Genomic DNA, 22,218 nt, shown 5'->3' on the forward strand with positions numbered 1-22,218 from the left:
GCAAGGAATAGAGTGAATTGGAGCGATGTGGTATACCGGGGTCGACGTGCTGTCAGTGGATTGAACCAGGTCATGTGAAGCGTCTGGGGTAAACCATGGAAAGTTTTGTGGGGCCTGGATGTGGAAAGGGAGCTGTGGTTTCGATGCATTATACATGACAGCTAGAGACTGAGTGTGAACGAATGTAGCCTTTGTTGTCTTTTCCTAGCTCTACCTCGCGCACATGCGGGGGTAGGGGGTTGTCATTTCATGTGTGACGGGGTGGCGACTGGAATGAATAAGGGCAGACAGTATGAATTATGTACATGTGTATATATGTTTATGTCTGCGTGTGTATATGTATGTATACGTTGAGATGTATAGGTATGTATATGTGCTGTGTGTGGACGTGTATGTATATACATGTGTATGTGCGTGGGTTGGGCCATTCTTTCGTCTGTTTCCTTGCGCTACCTCGCTAACGCGGGAGAGAGCGACAAAGTATGATAAATATAAATAAAATAATATATATATATATATATATATATATATATATATATATATATATATATATATATATATATATATATTTTTAAATATATATATCCTTATCCCTGTGGATAGGGGAGAAAGATTACTTCTCACGTATTCCCTGCGTGTCGTTGAAGGCGCGACTAATAGGAGAGGGAGCGAGGGCTGGAAATCCTCCTTTCTTGTTTTTAATTTTCCTAAAGAAGGAACAGAGAAGGGAGCCAAGTGAGGATATTCCCTCTTAGGCTCAGTCCTCTGTTCATTACGCTACCTCGCTAACACGGGAAATGGAGAATAGTATGAAAAAAATATATATATTCCCACGAGTCCACTGGGAAATGAAACACTATAAGTTCCCAAGTGCATTTTCGTGTAATAATCACATCATGATCAGGGGAGATACAAGAAATACATATAACAGTCAGTTGATATACAACGAAAAGACGTAGCTAAGACGCCACTTGGCCTCAGCATTTTGCTGTGAATCTTGAGTCACTGATCTGAAGATATTGGCAAAAAAAAAAAAAAAGCTGATCTACGCAGGAAGCATACAACCATGTCTCTCACCCATGCTGACACATGCGTATAACTTGTCCAGTCCCTGGGCCAAGCCACGGCCCACCTGTCATGTCACCCTCCTGTGTCGATGCATTGTACCCACTGTACTGCTGTATACCTGCCTCCACCTACCCACTATTCTACTCTGTGCTTGCCTCCTTCTACCCACTAGACATGGACCCTTCACCCACGCTGTGGCTGAAATGTATTGTCTTTGAATGTTTAGACAAATGATGACTTTATGTAGAAAAATATTGATTGTAAGACGAAATACTAATTTTGGACTTAGAAGTATTGTTTTTTTTTGATTGTTTATGATATACATAAACAAAGTATTTCAGTTGGATGATGGGAAGACACGTATCGTGGGATATGTGGAGGCAATTTCATGTTTTAGATTTGCGTTGATACACATTTTGCTTTGGGGGTAAACAGAGCACGGATGTATTGACGAGTGTAAATAGAAACAGCGGGAGGACACAGGCGTGTGCACTGTGAAGCATGCAAGCTGCACACACCATGTATATCCTGACTAGTGTGTGACCAGATGAACACTCGCGTGAAGCCGGGTGAACTAACCCGACGCTTCTCAAAGATATTGACAACCGTGTCCCATGAGAGAGAGAGAGAGAGAGAGAGAGAGAGAGAGAGAGAGAGAGAGAGAGAGAGAGAGAGAGAGAGAGAGAGAGAAACGGGGGGGTGGAAGAGACATGGACGTGAAAAGGAGTGAATGGTTGCCTTTGAGAGAGGCGGGGCGAACTGACCCGGCATTTGATGACCGTGGCCGTCAGGGGGAGGAGAGGTTACGTCACAGTCAAGGGTTGTCTGTCACCGCTGCACAGAGAGGCACTGTGTGCTGGTGGCGGCGGTGGTGGAGTCTGGTGATGGTGGATGTCTACTGGTGTTTGCAGCCTCCGCCTTACCCCAGAGCCACGTCCACCCGTGCCATCACTAGAGCTGCCTGGGCTGTGTTGTGTATGTTGACGAATCAAGATGCTACAGCGAGACTGTTCTGTGGTCATGATGGGAGTCTTGTGGTGCCTGGTATGAAGTCCATTCTCCGTCCTGGGTAATGATGGCTGGTCATAGGTCTTATAGAGAAAATCGTTAAGCGAATGAAAGGACTAGTTTGTGGTGATGGTGATGGCAGAAGTTCATATCAACAGCTCGGGAAGATTAAGACGCGAGGACTTTGGTTGGTGTGGAGTGTTGAGGACTGAGAGTCACTATCATCCCCCGGAGAATCGTGTGTCCCAAGACTGGTTATCATCTGTAGTGGGTCGTGATGCTGACGTTCCTCTTCCTCCTGAAGGAACGAAGACTCTCTGGGTCCCTGGGCCAGCCTGTCACTCCTCTGGTGTCCATGCGTACTGTCCTCCACCTACCTCTTGATATGTGCCCTTCCCCCATACTCACACTGAAGTGCTTCGTGTACGTAAATCTAGAAAATAAATATATATTTCAAAACTAAAGCTGTAACACTGTGGCCAAGATCAACAAAATTTTTCACCCTCTTTCATTGCGACAACGAACACCGAAACACCAGCACTCGCTCAGACCATCATGGCCACAGAGCCTCGCACAGAGGGAATGTTTTCTGTCCCTGATCTCTAAGTCTCCAGGGTCACCAGCTTCTCCTCAAATTCATTTGGTTTTCGTGTTTTCAGGAGCTGCAGGAACCTGGGGTTGATGTTCTTATTGATGCACTTGATGATAACTTTTTCAGCTGCCTCACAGGGGAAAAGATTCCCCCCCTCAGACCTCATTGGTTGAGAGTAGATTAACGAAGAACGGGACTGGCAGTACACTGTCAACCATTCTGGTAGTCTGTCACAGTTACGTGATATGAGAGGAAAGTACAGTAGCAAGGTAACCGCTCTCATGCATATGGGATCAACATAACATGTGACTACAAGCCGACAGAAGTTAGGCAGCGAGGAAGAGAACACCTTCCTCCTCCACAGCCACGGGTCTGTACCCTGGAGTAGTGTGACACTGATGATGTAAAGCCAAGTGTTTGTTGTGAACTGAAGAGGCTTGGGAGGGTCACATGACTGGATGGGATGGAAGGATATACAGTTATGCAGCCCCGGAAGAGCGAAGAGAGAAAATGTATGATAACTTCTGCTCGCCAGCGAATTCTATAGACATCTACTGAAATGTACTGGAACACGAAAAAAAAAAAAAAAAACTCAGATTTTTGGAAAAAGTATGTGATTAGATCGGCAAATGTTCGTACGAATATTTGAAAAAAAAATGACGAACGAATATGCGTGATCGCCGTGCCAGAATGTGGGAGAGGATATATCTTGTCTTACCCAGTGAAGTAAGGAAGGCTTTTAACAACGCAGACATCTGATCATGCGATGAACGCTACGCATTGTTGGCTCTGTCTCAGGCAGAAAAAAAAATATCGTCGAAGTAGCGCTCTCTCTCCCTCCCTCCTCTCTCTCTCTCTCTCTCTCTCTCTCTCTCTCTCTCTCTCTCTCTCTCTCTCTCTCTCTCTCTCCCTGACAGAGCAGCTTGTTGATATAATGGACGGCCTCAATAAATCTCCCTTCGAGCCCCGTAGTGTGTGTGAGTGGCTCACATGATGGCCCCCCGTCCCCGGCCTCTCGTTTGTAGCACGTCACGGGTAATTGGACACCATTTTTCTCCTGTGGTCGTGTCCTGATTTATTGTGTTTGTATGTATATTTCAGTTCATGAATTTATGGCTATACTTGTCATAGACAAACGAGTTTGACACTTCGTATTTTCCATTTCCTGTTGGTTTTACCTGCATCTTATGTGCACTCATTATTTATGTACTTTTTGCGTATATGTATATATATATATATATATATATATATATATATATATATATATATATATATATATATATATATATATATATATATTCCTATGAGTCTACGGAGAAAATGAAACACAAGTTCCTAAGTGCACTTTCGTGTGATAATCACATCATCAGGGTAGACACAAGAGAGAAATATAACAATCAGTTGATATACAACGAAGAGACATAGCTAGGACGTCATTTAGTAAACATGCGATTATCACATGCAGAGAATGAGTGAGGAACGATTGACAAAGAGGATATATGGGTCAGAGTTAGAGGGAACGAGAAGTGGGAGACCAAATTGGAGGTGGAAGGATGGAGTGAAAAAGATATTGAGCGTTCGGGGCCTGAACATACAGGAGGGTGAAAGGCGTGCAAGGAATAGATTGAACTGGAACGATGTGGTACAACGGGTACGACGTGCTGTCATTGGATTGAATCAGGGCATGTAAAGCGTCTGGGGTAAACCATGAAAAGTTTTGTGGGGCTTGGATGTGGTAAGGGAGCTGTGGTTTCGGTGTATTACACACGACAGCTTGAGACTGAGTGTGAATGGATGTGGCCTTTGTTGTCTTTTCCTAGCGCTACTCGCGCGGGGGTGGGGTGGTGGTGGGGGGGGGGGGGGGTGCTGTTTCAAGTGTGGCGGGGTGGCGGCGGAAATTGGATGTGTACATATTGTAATTGTGTGTATGTATATGCATGTATACGTCGAAATGTATAGGTATGTGTATGTGCGTGTGTGGGCGTCTTGTATGTGTGGGTGGGTTGGGCCATTCTTTCGTCTGTTTCCTTGGGCTACCTTGTAAACGCGAGAGACAGCGACTAAGTATAATGATGATCTCTCTCTCTCTCTCTCTCTCTCTCTCTCTCTCTCTCTCTCTCTCTCTCTCTCTCTCTCTCTCTCTCTCTTTATATATATATATATATATATATATATATATATATATATATATATATATATATATATATATATATATATATATATATATATTATCCCTGGGGATAGGGGATTAAGAATACTTCCCACGTATTCCCTGCGTGTCGTAGAAGGCGACTAAAAGGGGAGGGAGCGGGGGGCTGGAAATCCTCCCCTCTCGTTTTTTTTTTTTTTTTAATTTTCCAAAATAAGGAACAGAGGGGGCCAGGTGAGGATATTCCAAAAAAGGCCCAGTCCTCTGTTCTTAACGCTACCTCGCTAACGCGGGAAATGGCGAATAGTTTGAAAAAAAAAAAAAAAAAAAATATATATATATATATATATATATATATATATATATATATATATATATATATATAGATAGATAGATAGATAGATAGATAGGACCTGTGTTAATGGAAATGGATCAGTCAAAAGGAGAAGCCCTTACGTCACTCACCACATGTCCTCGTGTGTCTCGGTTCTCCACGCTGTCCACCCTCAATACATAAAACGCGGTTGATCCTGTCTGTCCTTAGGTCCCTCTGTATGTCTGTCTCACCTGGAGCCGTCCTCAACCCTGGGGGGATTATTTGCATGTGGAAGTAGCACCAGCTGTTGATGGATTACCAAGAGTGTTTAACCGTATCAGTGGGCAGGAATATAAGTGGAGCACCAGCGTTAAGATAAATGACGTTGTGGGGTGTGTGTCGTGGTATTGTGCTCAGAGTCTAATAAGTATTATCATTTAGGAAGGCTTCATTTGTCTTACAGTCCGGGACGCAGTGTGTGTGCGTGTGTGGGGTGAGGGGCACTTAGCGTGGGAGGAACTCATCCATTCCCCATTCACTGCCTCACAGTGAATGTTGCCCACACCGATGACGCACATTTCAACATCTTATCGTTCTTACTTGTATATGACGTCTTATATCACAATATCCTTTTGATGAGCGGCTTTGTCAATAGTCAAAGGAACTGCTACAGACAGGGGTGTGCTTCGTGGGTTCTTCAAAACGAAGCGTGGTTAATTTTGTCCCATAACCCGCGTGCGAGTCTGGTCTTCATCCTGATAACACTTGGTGGGCAGAGGAACACGAGCTGCCTTGGTGGTCATTGACTCCCTCACACAGATTCCTCATGTGTCCCATGACGGTCCATGGTCAGTGTACAGTGTCTCTGGTCATTCAGAATCAGCAGACGGTCCTGTGAACTGCCCATCTGGAAAATGAATGATATCCTGCACAAGAGCAGCTATAGGCAGAGTATTATGTTTTCATATCAGCTTCGATGTCCTCCTCTTCCAGATGGGCCGCAAGTTTTCCTTCATTACCTCCTGCTGCGTCACATGGTTACTGTGTGGCCGTCGGCAACTCAGGGGTGGGCCGTTTTGATAACTGTTTCTTTCTCTACATCTCGAAGCTTTGGAACTCTACTTTCTCATTGTTTTTTCAAGTAGCTATGACCCGTAATATTTTGAACAATACTTTTTTTCTACTTCCTCCAAAACTCGTGAATATTTTCTCTTCTTTATTTTCCCTTTCATAATCCTTCCATATTTCAGTTAAGGCCCACATCCATGATGCGGGGTTCTGTCTGTGTCTGGAGCCTCAGAAAAAGAAAAAAAGAAAATAAAGACGTGTTTCTGTAGTCTGTCGATGGATCTTGTATTCTATTCTCTTTTACACTATTTACGAATACTCTTCATTCACTTCATTCATTGACAGAGTCATATTTTTTTCAGTGAGTGAATACTTGACAATATTCACTATTCACTGTTGGCAGTAGCTTGGCTAATGTACGTGCCTCATTCACAGCCTCTCCTCTCTCCTATCAAGCAAGCCGGATGGTATGTTGGTATCATACGCATACGCGTCTAGTGCACAGGTATAGCAGTACAGACACCAGAATGATATTACAACACCATACATCCCTGCTAGATACGCTCTAGAATCGAGTGATGAATATCTAGAAATAGTTCGTTACAACCCAGCCTGAATGACCGCTAGTGTCTCCGCATGTGGGACAACCCTGTTCCTTCATGTTCCCGTCACTGGAACCGTTGATATCATACCCAGGCCTGTGTATAGTCATCACCCAGGGATAGCAGCAGCAGCAGCACCCCTCAAGACTCTGTTACCACCTCCCTCACATCCACTAAGCCATGTACCATAGAGGCACCATACAGAAGCCTTTGAAAGCTTTACTACCAAATCGGAGGAAGGACGCCAACGAGCAAACCCCTCACACCAACATCGAAGTTCATCATACCTGTGTGACGAAGAGTAAAAAAAAAAGGTCCTCCAAAAATGATGGTCTGTGTTCTTCCAGCTGTTGCAGAAGAGGTGCGTCGCCTCATTCCAGGTAATAAGAGTTTGCCGCCCACGGGTTCGTCGTGTCCATTACTGCGAGTGAAGTCAGACGACCCTGTCCCCTCTGTGTGGCTCGCTAGGTCGAATCTGTCGAAGACTTGAGAAGATATCACTCGCATAGGATTTGGGAAACAGCTGTTGGTGACAAGAGAGACGGAAGGATAGATCAGTAATTCTAATTAACATGGATGACTCTAAAATATACTTTGAGGACACGATAAATGATAATGATCAATGAACTACAGTATTGGAAAGGATGTGGGGAGAGGCTGAGCGAGGAAGAGGGAACCAGAGATGGATGCATTGGACGTGAGTGAGGTGTTTTGGTACCAGTAAGAAATAGTTCTCATCAAAGACGCGTCACGTTTCAAATATCCAGATATTCAGAATACCTGAGGAAGATCAAGCAATCACCATTAAATTCCCGTCTGTTTGTTGAACGGATTTGAAGACTGAGTTATACATATTGGATTCCTTACACTGTGTAATGTAGCAGTTAACGGCATCCGGGGGCTTTGGTGAGTTATCCGTTGTTAGTGTTAGGGAAGCAGAAGACACGATATGCCTCCTACAGTTTACCACACTGACCTGTGAGTACCTGATGATGTCTTCCACCATCACACACAACCTCGCAAGGTCCCAGTGGTGGTCTGTGGCTGTTGGAATCCCTTTGTATGTTTACATTTGTTGGTGTAGCGTGTACAGCCTTGCGATATGTACACAGATATGCTCGGAGATGTATATACAGAGAGAGAGAGAGAGAGAGAGAGAGAGAGAGAGAGAGAGAGAGAGAGAGATGTACAGACAGTTTCATTAATTAACTAACCCATTGTTTCGAGGAAGAACAGGAAATTCGTTACGACAGAAATTATCAGTATGAATTATTTGATCTAATTAGACTACAAGCTAAATTACCACTTGAGAGGCAATTAGTTTCTAAATTAACGATTATACTTATTCTACAACCTGGACAATATGACAAGTTGCGAAGGCGATCATAACCTGTTCCTTAACTCCGTTTAGCATCATCCTGATCTTTGTTTTAACTCCATAGACGCCATGTATCCCCCAGTGTGAATCATGAATTATATACTATACCCCACATGGAGGATCGAGACTAGAAACTCCCCACGACGCCAAGGAAAATTACCGAATGTCAAGCCCACTTGGCGAAGTGGGCGTTATAAACTTGGGCCAGTTCCACCCGCGGGTCAGATCCCCTCTTGTCATACTCGTTACAAAGGATCCAATGTTTCACCATGCATGAAGCAGAGGATCGTATCATGATTATCGAAGCGTGACAAAGGAACGTCGCTCGAGTCTTAAAACCTTGATCAAGTACCACGTAAATCGTGACAGAAATCATAAGGGAATCATCATATATATATATATATATATATATATATATATATATATATATATATATATATATATATATATATATATATTTTTTTTTACTTTGTCGCTGTCTCCCGCGTTTGCGAGGTAGCGCAAGGAAACAGACGAAAGAAATGGCCCACCCCCCCCATACACATGTATATACATACGTCCCACACGCAAATATATATATATATATATATATATATATATATATATATATATATATATATATATATATATATATATATATATATATCATGTTACATATATTTCAGATCTCGGAAATTAAGGAATTGAACTCTTGGTTCGAGACTGTAATGTTTTGATCTCATGTCTTTAAATACAAGTCTTATATACGATCAGATCGTTTATAATGCGTATGAAAAGAAGATCAATTTGCGTGTACAGATCGATTTGTTGCGATTATTATCGTATCATATTCCTGTACCGTGTGAGCAATGGTTAGACAAGATCCTAAACTCTTCTATGAAATTCTAATGCCATTTGCCAGTAGATGGGTTATCCACGTACATGGAACGCGGTGCGGTTACGTACACCAGAATGGAGAGTTCGAATCCCTTTTCGACAGATCGTATCCCACTCTAGAAAATGGATTGAAATAAAACCCTTCCACTGATCCTCCTCCCGCCACCATATGGCCTCCCCACACCCCACTAAACATCACTACAACAGCGTTCATCCACACGCAAGCTTGCTAATCCCCATCAATAACAATACTCATAACATGTGACCCACTGGAGTGTCTGCGTGACAGCGACCCATTAAGACAGCGCGCCAAACCACCAGCGACCAGTCACCGGTGTCGGTCGCCAGATCAATGCACACCAGCAGTAGAGTGCGTGTGGGTCGGACGCTTTTTGTCCCCCGTGTGGTGTATGAGTGTACTGTCCGGGTGTTGATCGCTCACCCAGGTAGTATAGCAGGTGTGGCAACGCTGATCGTTGTTCGTGAATGCGTGTCATGTGAGGTTATTGGTGGTATATGTTAAGTGTGTGTGTGTGATAATGTGTTTTTTAAGGGGAGAGAGTTTTACACTCGTGTGTGTGTGTGTGTGTGTGTGTGTGTGTGTGTGAACACCAAATTTTCATCAGTCAGGACAAATCTGACCTCTTAGGCTTAAGCCAAAATCTTAACCAAACTGTAAGTCAAACCTAAGTGAACCAGGTCATGTTAAACTTGAATTAGAATTATACAAGACAAACCTACGTTGTCCATGACGAATTTTTGCTTCTGCTTAAATTAGCAGAAGTTTGGGTCATGGTGAATATGATTGGTCATGACATCAGTGGCTGAGGTCACTCATGACATCAGTGGCTGGGGTCCACTCATGACATCAGTGGCTGGGTTCACTCATGACATCAGTGGCTGGGGTCCACTCATGACATCAGTGGCCGGGGGTCACTCATGACATCAGTGGCTGGGGTCACTCATGACATCAGAGGCTGGGGTCACTCATGACATCAGTGGCTGGGGTCACTCATGACATCAGAGGCTGGGGTCACTCATGACATCAGTGGCTGGGGTCACTCATGACATCAGGCTGGGGTCACTCATGACATCAGTGGCCGGGGGTCACTCATGACATCAGTGGCCGGGGTCACTCATGACATCAGTGGCCGGGGGTCACTCATGACATCAGTGGCTGGGGTCCACTCATAACATCAGTGGCCGAGGTCACTCATGACATCAGTAGCCGGGGTCACTCATGACATCAGTAGCCGGGGTCACTCATGACATCAGTGTCTGGGGTCACTCATGACATCAGTAGCCGGGGTCACTCATGACATCAGTGTCTGGGGTCACTCATGACATCAGTGGCTGGGGTCACTCATGACATCAGTGGCGGGGTCACTCATGACATCAGTGGCCGGGGTCACTCATGACATCAGTGGCGGGGTCACTCATGACATCAGTGGCTGGGGTCCACTCATAACATCAGTGGCCGAGGTCACTCATGACATCAGTAGCCGGGGTCACTCATGACATCAGTAGCCGGGGTCACTCATGACATCAGTGTCTGGGGTCACTCATGACATCAGTAGCCGGGGTCACTCATGACATCAGTGTCTGGGGTCACTCATGACATCAGTGGCTGGGGTCCACTCATGACATCAGTGGCCGAGGTCACTCATGACATCAGTAGCCGGGGTCACTCATGACATCAGTAGCCGGGGTCACTCATGACATCAGTGTCTGGGGTCACTCATGACATCAGTAGCCGGGGTCACTCATGACATCAGTGTCTGGGGTCACTCATGACATCAGTGGCTGGGGTCACTCATGACATCAGTGGCTGGGAGTCACTCATAACATCAGAGGCTGGGGTCACTCATGACATCAGTGGCTGGGAGTCACTCATAACATCAGAGGCTGGGGTCACTCATGACATCAGTGGCTGGGGTCACTCATGACATCAGTGGCTGGGAGTCACTCATAACATCAGAGGCTGGGGTCACTCATGACATCAGTGGCTGGGAGTCACTCATAACATCAGAGGCTGGGGTCACTCATGACATCAGAGGCTGGGGTCACTCATGACATCAGTGGCTGGGAGTCACTCATAACATCAGAGGCTGGGGTCACTCATGACATCAGTGGCTGGGGTCACTCATGACATCAGTGGCTGGGAGTCACTCATAACATCAGAGGCTGGGGTCACTCATGACATCAGTGGCTGGGAGTCACTCATAACATCAGAGGCTGGGGTCACTCATGACATCAGAGGCTGGGGTCACTCATGACATCAGAGGCCGGGGTCCACTCATGCCATCATCGGCTGAGGTCACTCATGACATCAGTGGCCGGGGTCACTCATGACGTTCTTCATGGTATAATCTTTAAAACTGGTTAAGCATTATAATGAATTGATCAAGATCGTCGGAGGTCAATAGGTCACGGTCAAAGGTCATAAAGTCTTGTAACGTTTTAAATCACTTTTTCAAGATACATTCAGCTCAGTGCAGTATTGTCATATGTATATAAAAAGCTGTGTTGAAGCCAAGCAGTTCACGTCGGATGAGGCAAGATCGTGTTCACCACATGTGGTCACCAGGTCGGTGAGGCCCTATCACCCGGACGTGACCCGCTACCACAACAGGTGATCAAGGCTTGGTGCGTGGAGAGGAACCTGGTGTGTGTGTGGGGGGGTTCAGCCACAGCTGCTGGGTGTTTCCGATGCTGGACAGATCAGATCAGGTCAGGTCAGATCAGGTTAGGTTAGGTTAGATTAGATCAGGTCAGGTCAGATCAGGTCAGGTCAGGTCAGATAAGATAAGATGAGATCAGATGAGATAAGGTCAGATTAAATCAGATCAGATCAGATCAGTCAGGTCAGGTCAGGTCAGATCAGATAAGATGAGATCAGATCAGGTCAGGTCAGGTCAGGTCACTCCGTCACATAAAATAGTAAAATTTGCCACAGAACAAAAACGCGACCAAGATGAGGAAGTGTGACAGCGAGAGGTTCTCTGCCTCACACGGGACCTTAGTGGAAGTCGGAGGCGTCTCAGTTTTCAGTGGCTGGCATATCTTCCATCTCTACTCCAGTCGGACAGGAAGGGAGCCAAGGGCTTCACCCTGGGCAGAGGACCCGAGTCAGACTTCTTTAAAAACCCTTCAACAGGAGGCGGGAGAGGCGAGAGAAACACCCATCTCCCGCATTATGCCATGGGCATTTATTCGCCGATGGCAAACTCCAAGTGACAGTAACCTAGTGGGGGCCGCTTGAACAAAGACATTTGGACAGGATACTGAAAATGAAGCCTGCTGGTTTATCCACTTGGTTCTAGATGGATACGTAGTGGTGGGAGCAGAAAGCTTTGAGGTTGATGAGCGCGCAGGGGAGACAGACGGAGGTGTAGCCGCACTAGAGTATGTGCCATCAGGACAAGGAGTGAGAGGTATTCTAAGCTTCCAGATGACTTCGACTTGGTACGTGGAAGAAAGACAGAAGCAGTTCGTATCACAGATCAAGATGGAAGTGTTGTGGTTGAGTTGTGCCGTCCTAAACACGAGGAGGCCGATCCCCTCAGGTCTTCGTCCACGTTGTGGGCGACGGATATTGACATAGTCATCTTGTTAGTGTATCACTTGCTTCGTCTACAAGACCTCGAGAAGCCCTGGGTACCAGAAAGGCAAGGCGACTTTGTACCTATGCATGACGCACAGTGTAAACTTTCTGTCAGATGCGGTCGGAAAGGATAGTTTCCAGTGGACTAAATTTCCTTCGCTGTCCGTAAGTGTTGTCTGACTTGCGATTCAGTCATCCACCTGTCCTCACGTGGGAAAAAGACAGCTGCCACACTTGTCCTGCAGTAAGCTGAGTAAGTGGTCGGTGCTCACTAAGTTTCCTGTGGTGACGCTGTAGATGATAAAGTGATACATGATGTGCGAGGTTCTCTTTTTTTTCGCACACTTGGCAGTAGAGTTGTCTTCTCATACCTTAGACAAAGAACATGCACGTTTATCTGCACATTTATCTGCATGGAGCAAGAGAGACGCCTTCTCTCACTACCACCAACTGAAGTCAACTCGTTCTGTTTTCACCTGTTTAAAAGCCATTACCCGTTTAACTTGTGCTTCTTCCCCTCCTGCACCAGAGGATTGATTTCTGATTATAGGACGATGGCGCGAAAGAGAGGGAGTGTACAGAGTGCACGGTAGGTCCAGGGACTAGGGAGCCTCACTGATGGAGATCCATGTAAGGCTACATAGTGAGGAAGATGTTAACATGGTGTGGGCAATACAAGGAATAATTCGGCAGTTTACGTGGTAATTGCAGTTTACAACAGCTGTACAACAGTTTAGATTACGTTCCAAGATAAATAAGACGAAAATTATGTAGATCAATGAAGTTATGAGACTTCTCATGTATCCGAGGTAGAGAATTGTTATGGAGGAAATGTTTGCACATATCCTGTAATGTTTGGTAAGCAATCATCTCTGAACTCACTGTTATTACAACAGCCAAGTGCATGATGACGCAAGATGTGGCGGGATTACGTTTGTGGGCCGAGTTTCCAGAGGAGTATGGAAGGACTGGTGTGTGTGTGTGTGTGTGTGTGTGTGTGTGTGTGTGTGTGTGTGTGTGTGTCAGACTCATTCCTGTGGTGATGAAGAAGCCTCCGAAAACCTGCAAGTCTTGCACACCTGCACGTGTCACCAGAACACACACACACACACACACACACACACACACAGTCTCGGGATCTGGCCACGTTGCAGGCCACCCGTCCCGTGTGCCATCCTCTGCTGCTCTCTCTACCATCGTGATCAGTGAGGAAGATCACCAGCCGGGAGTGACGGTGAACAGTGACGGGAGTGACGGTGAACAGTGACGGGAGTGACAGGTGAACAGTGACGTAGCCTGAGTGATAATTCAGACCTGGTGTTGTTCATTGGAACCTCCTGATCTTTCTCCTCTCTCTGACCTGGATATAATCAAGAACGCTCGTGTAATCAGGGTTGTGAACGAGTTCGCAATACCAGAATGTCTTATTTCAAACATGGCCAAGTATATTGAAACTTTCTAAACTCTTCTTCATTATTTTTACAAACCACAAAGTACAGATGAACGCATGAGAACAAATAGTCAACAACACCAAAGACTTGTTTTCCCTTGTCAGGCCAGGACGTGATGCCAGACCAGTGCCTCGGATTCACATTTTTTTTTGTATATTTTTTTTTTTTGTTATATTTTGTTACTTAAGGGCAATGGAAAATGTTGTTGGGAGGAAATTTCACATTAGGTCGGCCTGTTTCAGAAGTAATCATAGGTGTCTGTAGACAAGATCAGTGTCAAAATTGATCGTTAATATCTAATCATAAGTGAAAGAAAATATTTGACCCAAAAGAATCCGTTTTTTGTTTATTTGACCATCGATAATGACCTTTGACCGCTGGACACCTAATATATCGGGGGAAAAAAGGGGTCTTTTTTTTGGCTCTTAAGCTCTTCAACTGATGGAAATATGGCAACTTATATTTCCTACACCACATAAGTCTACCATTTAAGGATGAGCCAAGTCGTCATGAATCAAGGAAAGTGTTTTTGGAGTTTGTACCATTCAAAGCCAGTTGTCCAGATTCAGCTTTTTGGGGATGGCCAAGACTTGACTCCAAAACATGATCCAGAGTCCAGACAAAATAGAACACCTCAAAATCCATTTTATTTTTGTGTTACTTGCTTCATCACATCTTCATTACACTGAATCCAAATTGAATTACACATAATCTCAATTAAGACTCGGGTTTGAATGCATCGTCAGACACAACGGTATAGCCTTCCAGTGAACGGTGTGGTTCGTTCCGTTATGTTCCCCAGTGAACGGTGTGGTTCGTTCCGTTGTGTTCCAGTGAACGGCGTGGTTCGTTCCGTTGTGTTCCAGTGAAGGGTGTGGTTCGTTCCGTTATGTTCCAGTGAAGGGTGTGGTTCGTTCCGTTGTGTTCCAGTGAAGGGTGTGGTTCGTTCCGTTGTGTTCCAGTGAAGGGTGTGGTTCGTTCCGTTGTGTTCCAGTGAAGGGTGTGGTTCGTTTCGTTGTGTTCCAGTGAAGGGTGTGGTTCGTTCCGTTGTGTTCCAGTGAAGGGTGTGGTTCGTTTCGTTGTGTTCCAGTGAAGGGTGTGGTTCGTTCCGTTGTGTTCCAGTGAAGGGTGTGGTTCGTTCCGTTGTGTTCCCCAGTGAACGGTGTGGTTCGTTCCGTTGTGTTCCAGTGAAGGGTGTGGTTCGTTCCGTTGTGTTCCAGTGAAGGGTGTGGTTCGTTCCGTTGTGTTCCAGTGAAGGGTGTGGTTCGTTCCGTTGTGTTCCAGTGAAGGGTGTGGTTCGTTTCGTTGTGTTCCAGTGAAGGGTGTGGTTCGTTCCGTTGTGTTCCAGTGAAGGGTGTGGTTCGTTTCGTTGTGTTCCAGTGAAGGGTGTGGTTCGTTCCGTTGTGTTCCAGTGAAGGGTGTGGTTCGTTCCGTTGTGTTCCCCAGTGAACGGTGTGGTTCGTTCCGTTGTGTTCCAGTGAAGGGTGTGGTTCGTTCCGTTGTGTTCCAGTGAAGGGTGTGGTTCGTTCCGTTGTGTTCCAGTGAAGGGTGTGGTTCGTTCGTTGTGTTCCAGTGAAGGGTGTGGTTCGTTCCGTTGTGTTCCAGTGAAGGGTGTGGTTCGTTTCGTTGTGTTCCAGTGAAGGGTGTGGTTCGTTCCGTTGTGTTCCAGTGAACGGTGTGGTTCGTTCCGTTGTGTTCCAGTGAACGGTGTGGTTCGTTCCGTTGTGTTCCAGTGAACGGTGTGGTTCGTTCCGTTGTGTTCCAGTGAACGGTGTGGTTCGTTCCGTTGTGTTCCAGTGAACGGTGTGGTTCGTTCCGTTGTGTTCCCCAGTGAACGGTGTGGTTCGTTCCGTTGTGTTCCAGTGAACGGTGTGGTTCGTTCCGTTGTGTTCCAGTGAACGGTGTGGTTCGTTTCGTTGTGTTCCAGTGAAGGGTGTGGTTCGTTCCGTTATGTTCCAGTGAAGGGTGTGGTTCGTTCCGTTGTGTTCCAGTGAACGGTGAGGTTCGTTCCGTTGTGTTCCAGTGAAGGGTGTGGTTCGTTTCGTTGTGTTCCAGTGAAGGGTGTGGTTCGTTCCGTTATGTTCCAGTGAAGGGTGTGGTTCGTTTCGTTGTGTTCCAGTGAAGGGTGTGGTTCGTTCCGTTGTGTTCCAGTGAAGAGTGTGGTTCGTTCCGTTGTGTTCCAGTGAACGGTGTGGTTCGTTTCGTTGTGTTCCAGTGAAGGGTGTGGTTCGTTTCGTTGTGTTCCAGTGAAGGGTGTGGTTCGTTCCGTTGTGTTCCAGTGAAGGGTGTGGTTCGTTCCGTTATGTTCCAGTGTTTATGGCGTTCGGTGTTTAGGGACTCCACCCCTGATGACCGCCACGCCCGCCCATATGGTCACCAGGATTAGACACATGTACATACCTTATGTGCTCAACCTGCTGGCTGATCTGTGCCGGGTGGGTGTATATCTGTTGCGTGGACTGTGTTGATTATTGATTTGTGTTGTGTGTGTGTGTGTGTGTGTGTGTGTGTGTGTGTGTGTGTGTGTCTCTTTGTCCGTCAGTCTGCATCACTGTACGTTTGTGTGTGTGTGTGTGTGTGTGTGAGTGTGTATGTGTGTGTGTGTGTGTGTGTGTGTGTGTGTGTGTGTGTGTGTGTGTGTGTGTGTGTGTGTGTGTGTGTGTGTATGTGTGTGTGTCTTTTCGTCTCTTTGTCTGTCAGTTTGCATCAGTGTAAGTGTGTGTGTGTGTGTCTGTGTTTGTGTGTGTGTGTGTGTGTGTGTGTGTGTGTGTGTGTGTGTGTGTGTGTGTGTGTGTGTGTGTGTTACTGGAGAGTTTCGCATCGTCTTTGTTCGTAAGTTTGAACAGAAACATACACACAGACATACCATTGGAAAGAGTACACAACAGCCACAACCACAACACACATACCAACAAAAATAGACATGAAAAAATAGACTAAAAAGACATGAATCACAAACCTGCTAAATATCTTACAATTACTCGACTTTCTATACAATTAAGCGAGGTGGCCAGGAATAAAGAGAGGACGTACTACAATATTCTCTCATAAATGTTGACAAAATATTTACAATTCGTATTTTCTCTCATAAATGTTGAAAAAATATGAACAATTCGTGTTTTGTATCATAAATGTTGAAAAAATATTGATAATTCGTATTTTCTCTCATAAATGTTGACAAAATATTAACAATTCGTATTTTGTCTCATAAATGTTGAAAAAAATATCAACAATTCGTATTGTCTCTCATAAATGTTGAAAAGAATATTAACAATTCGTATTGTCTCTCATAAATGTTGAAAAAATAATAATTCGTATTTCAACATATTCGTTTCGCATGAAGAAACAGAGGAAAAAAGAAAACGGAAAAATGGAGCAGAGACTGAAATCGATTTTTCTTTGATATAAACCAGGAGGAAATGTGGCTGGGGCGACCACCTTAACTGTGTCAGGGAAGTGCACGATCATCGCCACTTCTCCTCTTCTTCCTCTGCGTTCTCTGCCATTTTTCAAACGCCATGTCTTTTCTTACAGGTATTGTCTCTCTCTCTTTCCTTTTTTTTTGCCTCTCTCTCTCTCTCTCTCTCTCTCTCTCTCTCTCTCTCTCTCTCTCTCTCTCTCTCTCTCTCTCTCTCTCTCTCTCTCTCTCTCTCTCTCTCTCTCTCTCACTTTTCCTCCCATCGTTCCTCCATCCTTACGTTTAGTGATTCTGTGGAGGTTCTCGGTGGCTGGTGATGTATTTGGGATGGAGGTCAGCTTCCAGTGTACCTGGAATGGAGGCCTGGTTTTCCAGTTGACTTGGCTGGGGTAAAGACGTCGTGATACAGACGGACATAGTGGCGATGACATAGACGAGGTGTGTGTGTGTGTGTGTGTGTGTGTGTGTATAATATGTGTGGGTGTAACAGTGTGTGATAGACCTGATTGAAAGAAGGGATGTGAGTAATCAACATATTTAAATGTGGAAGTAGGTAATAGACATGATTAATAAAAGGACGGATTAATAGACACGATTTAAAGAAAAACGATGAAAAAGATTAAGTGATTACCTGACATTAATCAAAAGAAGTCAGTCGTAGACTTCAATGATAAACATGTGATTAACATACATGATTAAGATAATCGGTGGATGTGATGATGCTCATATAAATGGTGGGTATCACTGACGAATAGTGAACATGCTTGATGAACATGACGCCTTCACGAAGGTGATGGTCGTTAGTAACGAACATGAGTCCCAGACGAAAGTGATGATGTAAATGATGAACATGAGTCCTTGACGAAGGTGATGATGTAAATGATGAACATGAGTCCTTGACGAAGGTGATGATGTAAATGATGAACATGAGTCCCAGACGAAAGTGATGATGTAAATGATGAACATGAGTCCTTGACGAAGGTGATGATGTAAATGATGAACATGAGTCCTTGACGAAGGTGATGATGTAAATGATGAACATGAGTCCTTGACGAAGGTGATGGACGTGGATGACGAACATGAGTTCTAGATGAGGATGATTGACGTGAACAGCGAACATGAGTCCTTGGCGAAGGTGATGGATGTGAATGACGAACATGAGTCCTTGACGAAAGTGATGGACGTAGTTGAGGAACATGAGTGATGGCTGAGAGACATAACCACAGAATAAGGGAAATAAATGATGATGCATAATGGAATTTATTCTTGGACGAGGGTGAACATGACTGGGGGGGGCACTTTCGAAAGGTGATACTAACGAAACGCCTTAAGAAAAAATTCCACGTAAAAAAATCAAAAGTTTTTAGAAAATTGAGGATGAGGAGGACGACGTAAGACTTAACATAGAGATATATTGGAGGGATCGACTTCAGATTGACAACTGTACTTCAGCTGAAAACAACTCGATTCAAACGAGCAGAAGATCACTGGGTTCTACGAGGCTGTTTGTGATAGAAGAAGTGGTTAGAAAGTCACTGATTCATGTGGCAGGGGTAGAAAAGACTCACAGTTTCTATAACAGACGGACATACGAGATCTTACAGTCAACAGCATCTGGTCAAACATCGGTAACAACACGACGCTACACAGGTCATCCATCTAGCATATGTATATAACCTCGTTCCCATGGACGTACACGGGGTGGCTGGAGTGTTTAGAATCACTCGATTCACTTCTTTACACCCGTCTCCTCCCGCCAGCCTCACCCAGTATGCTGGAGCGTACAGACTCTTGCTTATTCACTAAACTATTCCCAAAGGCGAGATTTTAAGCCTCATTTTAAGGCCCATCAGACTCATACATGCCACGTATATCCAGGACACACTTGACGATATAACCCTTCGCTCTCTCACAGTCTGTTGTCTTGTCGTGTCATCCACACTGCCAGGGACCTTCTTCACCGGTGGAGTCAACTACCCCCCACGGCCGAGCGGCTGCCACTCATCCGTCTCTCAGTTGTGCCAATTTGTCATCGTCCAAGTCACGACCGAGGTCCTCAACCACACCATCGTTCAATTGCACGACTTCAGTATAGTCCAAGATAACGAACCAGGTGGTCAACCACAGCATCCGTCAGTTCTTTCGCTTTTTTTATATCTTCCAAGATAACGAACGTGGCCTTCAACCCACCCACGCATCTTTCGAGTTCTTCAGTACAGCTGAAGACACGAACGAGGCCTTCCAACCCACGCATCATTCCATTCAGCAACTTCAGTATCGTCCAAGATAACGAACGAGGGCCTTCCACCCACGTATCTGTACACAACCATTCAGCAGCTTCAGTATCATGCAGGACGTACGTACCATCATCACACCAACCCTTGCCTGATTAGCATACGCCCAGTGTGAGCACCGCGTACAAAAAATATTCTAACCATGGGTGGAAAAAAAAAAAACACGTATATACGACTCTCGATAAGATGTAAAATTATGCAAACAGCGTCTTCAGGACAATGCCATGTATATGATGAATGTATATATGAATGTTTATACTAAAGTAGTGAAGGGCCATTACAGTGGCCGACACCAGTTGTTAGTGACTTGGGTGGGACTACGTCGCCCTTTAAGCCGGAGGACCCACTGAATATGTGGACCCGTTGAATATGAGGGCCCGCTGAATATGGGGGCCCGCTGAATATGTTGGCCCCCTGAATATGGGGGCCCGCTGAGTATGAGGACCCGCTGAGTATGAAGGCCCGCTGGGTATGAGGACCCACTCTGTATGAGGGCCCGCTGGGTACGAGGGCCCGCTCAGTAAGAGGGCCCGCTGAGTGTGAGAGCCCACAGAGACACTCCTGTATCCTTTATCACTCTCCTCCCGAATTCGCTTAGCTCCCTCATTCACTCCTGATTACCTTACATCTTAAGCTCCCTCACCCACTCCTGATTACCTTACATCTTAAGCTCCCTCACCCACTCCTGATTACCGTATTTAATCCTAACTACCACTTCTTCCTTGCTTATCTCCCACCTTATTCAACGTGAATCTGTTTGTCTTGCTTTCTCGTTTTCTCTTTCTCATTTCTCTTTCTGAGATAATTTCTTCTCTTAGACCTTCTCTTGTCCTTATACCTGAATCCTTTCGTCTCCCCTGAATCTTTCCTTTCCTCTCCTCCTGAACTCATTCGTCACCCTGAATCTTTCCCAACCTTTCCTTAATCCTCTTCCAGAGTCTGTATGTCTCCCTGAACCTCTCCCAACCTTTCCTTAATCCTCTTCCAGAGTCTGTATGTCTCCCTGAACCTCTCCCAACCTTTCCTTATTCCTCTTCCAGAGTCTGTATGTCTCCCTGAACCTCTCCCAACCTTTCCTTATTCCTCTTCCAGAGTCTGTATGTCTCCCTGAACCTCTCCCAACCTTTCCTTATTCCTCTTCCAGGGTCTGTATGTCTCCCTGGAACTTTCCCAACCTTTCCTTATTCCTCTTTCCCTTCTCTTCTTCATACTTTCCCTGAATCTCCCTCCTCTCCTCCTCAGCCCTCACCCCACCCTCCCTCACCTGCCACCTCCTCCGCACCGCCTTACACGTTCTATGGGCCAACACCACCAAACGTATGACCTTTGACCCTTGACCACTAATGGCCGTCTGTCCCTCCTTGACCTTCCTCCTCCCCACACATACCACTGGCCACCTGAGGATCCTCGGTGCTAATTCATTTCCCCCATCCACCAACAGTCTCTCTCTCTCTCTCTCTCTCTCTCTCTCTCTCTCTCTCTCTCTCTCTCTCTCTCTCTCTCTCTCTCTCTCTCTCTCTCTCTCTCTCTCTCTCGTGTGTTGACCCCGCATAACCCGCCCTCCAGCCGACTGGCCCGACCCCTGCACACTTCCCCTGGTACTAGCCACCATAACAATGACTAAAGCATCCACCACTCTCACGTTTTCTAATATTCATATCACATTTTCTATTGTCCTCACTCTTTTTTCTTTTTAGACCACTTATCTATTTTGTCTCTTTCTTCGATCGTAGATATTCAGTTTTCATTGTCTATTTTGTGGGTCAGTGGCTGTGATAAGGTTTGCCCACGAGTGTAGTTAGAGGAATCAAGCCATAAGGCACTTGTGAAATCCAGGTTATCTCTGTCTTCAATAATCTCCAGTACCCGTATTTGATCACCTCTTAACCTTCTCTCTTGTCTGCTAGATAGATTCCAGTCGTTTCGTCGTCTCTCATAGAATTTCTTTCACAGTCCGGGACCCATCATCTTGGTAGTTCCCTCAAATGTCTTTCTCTTTCTTTTTTTTTTTTTCCTTCCAAGTTAAGTGACCCAAACTGAACATACAGTATTCAAGATGGGGGACGCACCAGTGAACTGTGTGTGTGTGTGTGTGAGAGAGAGAGTGAGAGAGAGAGAGAGAGAGAGAGAGAGAGAGAGAGAGAGAGAGAGAGAGAGAGAGAGAGAGAGAGAGCGAGAGAGAGAGAGGATTTCCTTAGACTAATTTCGAGAGCCTCGCCTATGAAATCCAAGAACTTAGTTCGCGACCCATTTTTCTTTCACCGCGTCAGTGCAGAACCTGCTTGGCTTTAGGTCACCAGAGATAATTAAGCACAAATCTTTTTTTTTCTTTTCATTTACCTTTTTCGTACCTCAACACAATTCATACTGTAGCTTGTCTTCTCGTTTTCGTTT

Source organism: Panulirus ornatus, chromosome 32, assembly GCF_036320965.1.
Source record: "Panulirus ornatus isolate Po-2019 chromosome 32, ASM3632096v1, whole genome shotgun sequence".
Lineage (NCBI taxonomy): Eukaryota > Metazoa > Arthropoda > Malacostraca > Decapoda > Palinuridae > Panulirus > Panulirus ornatus.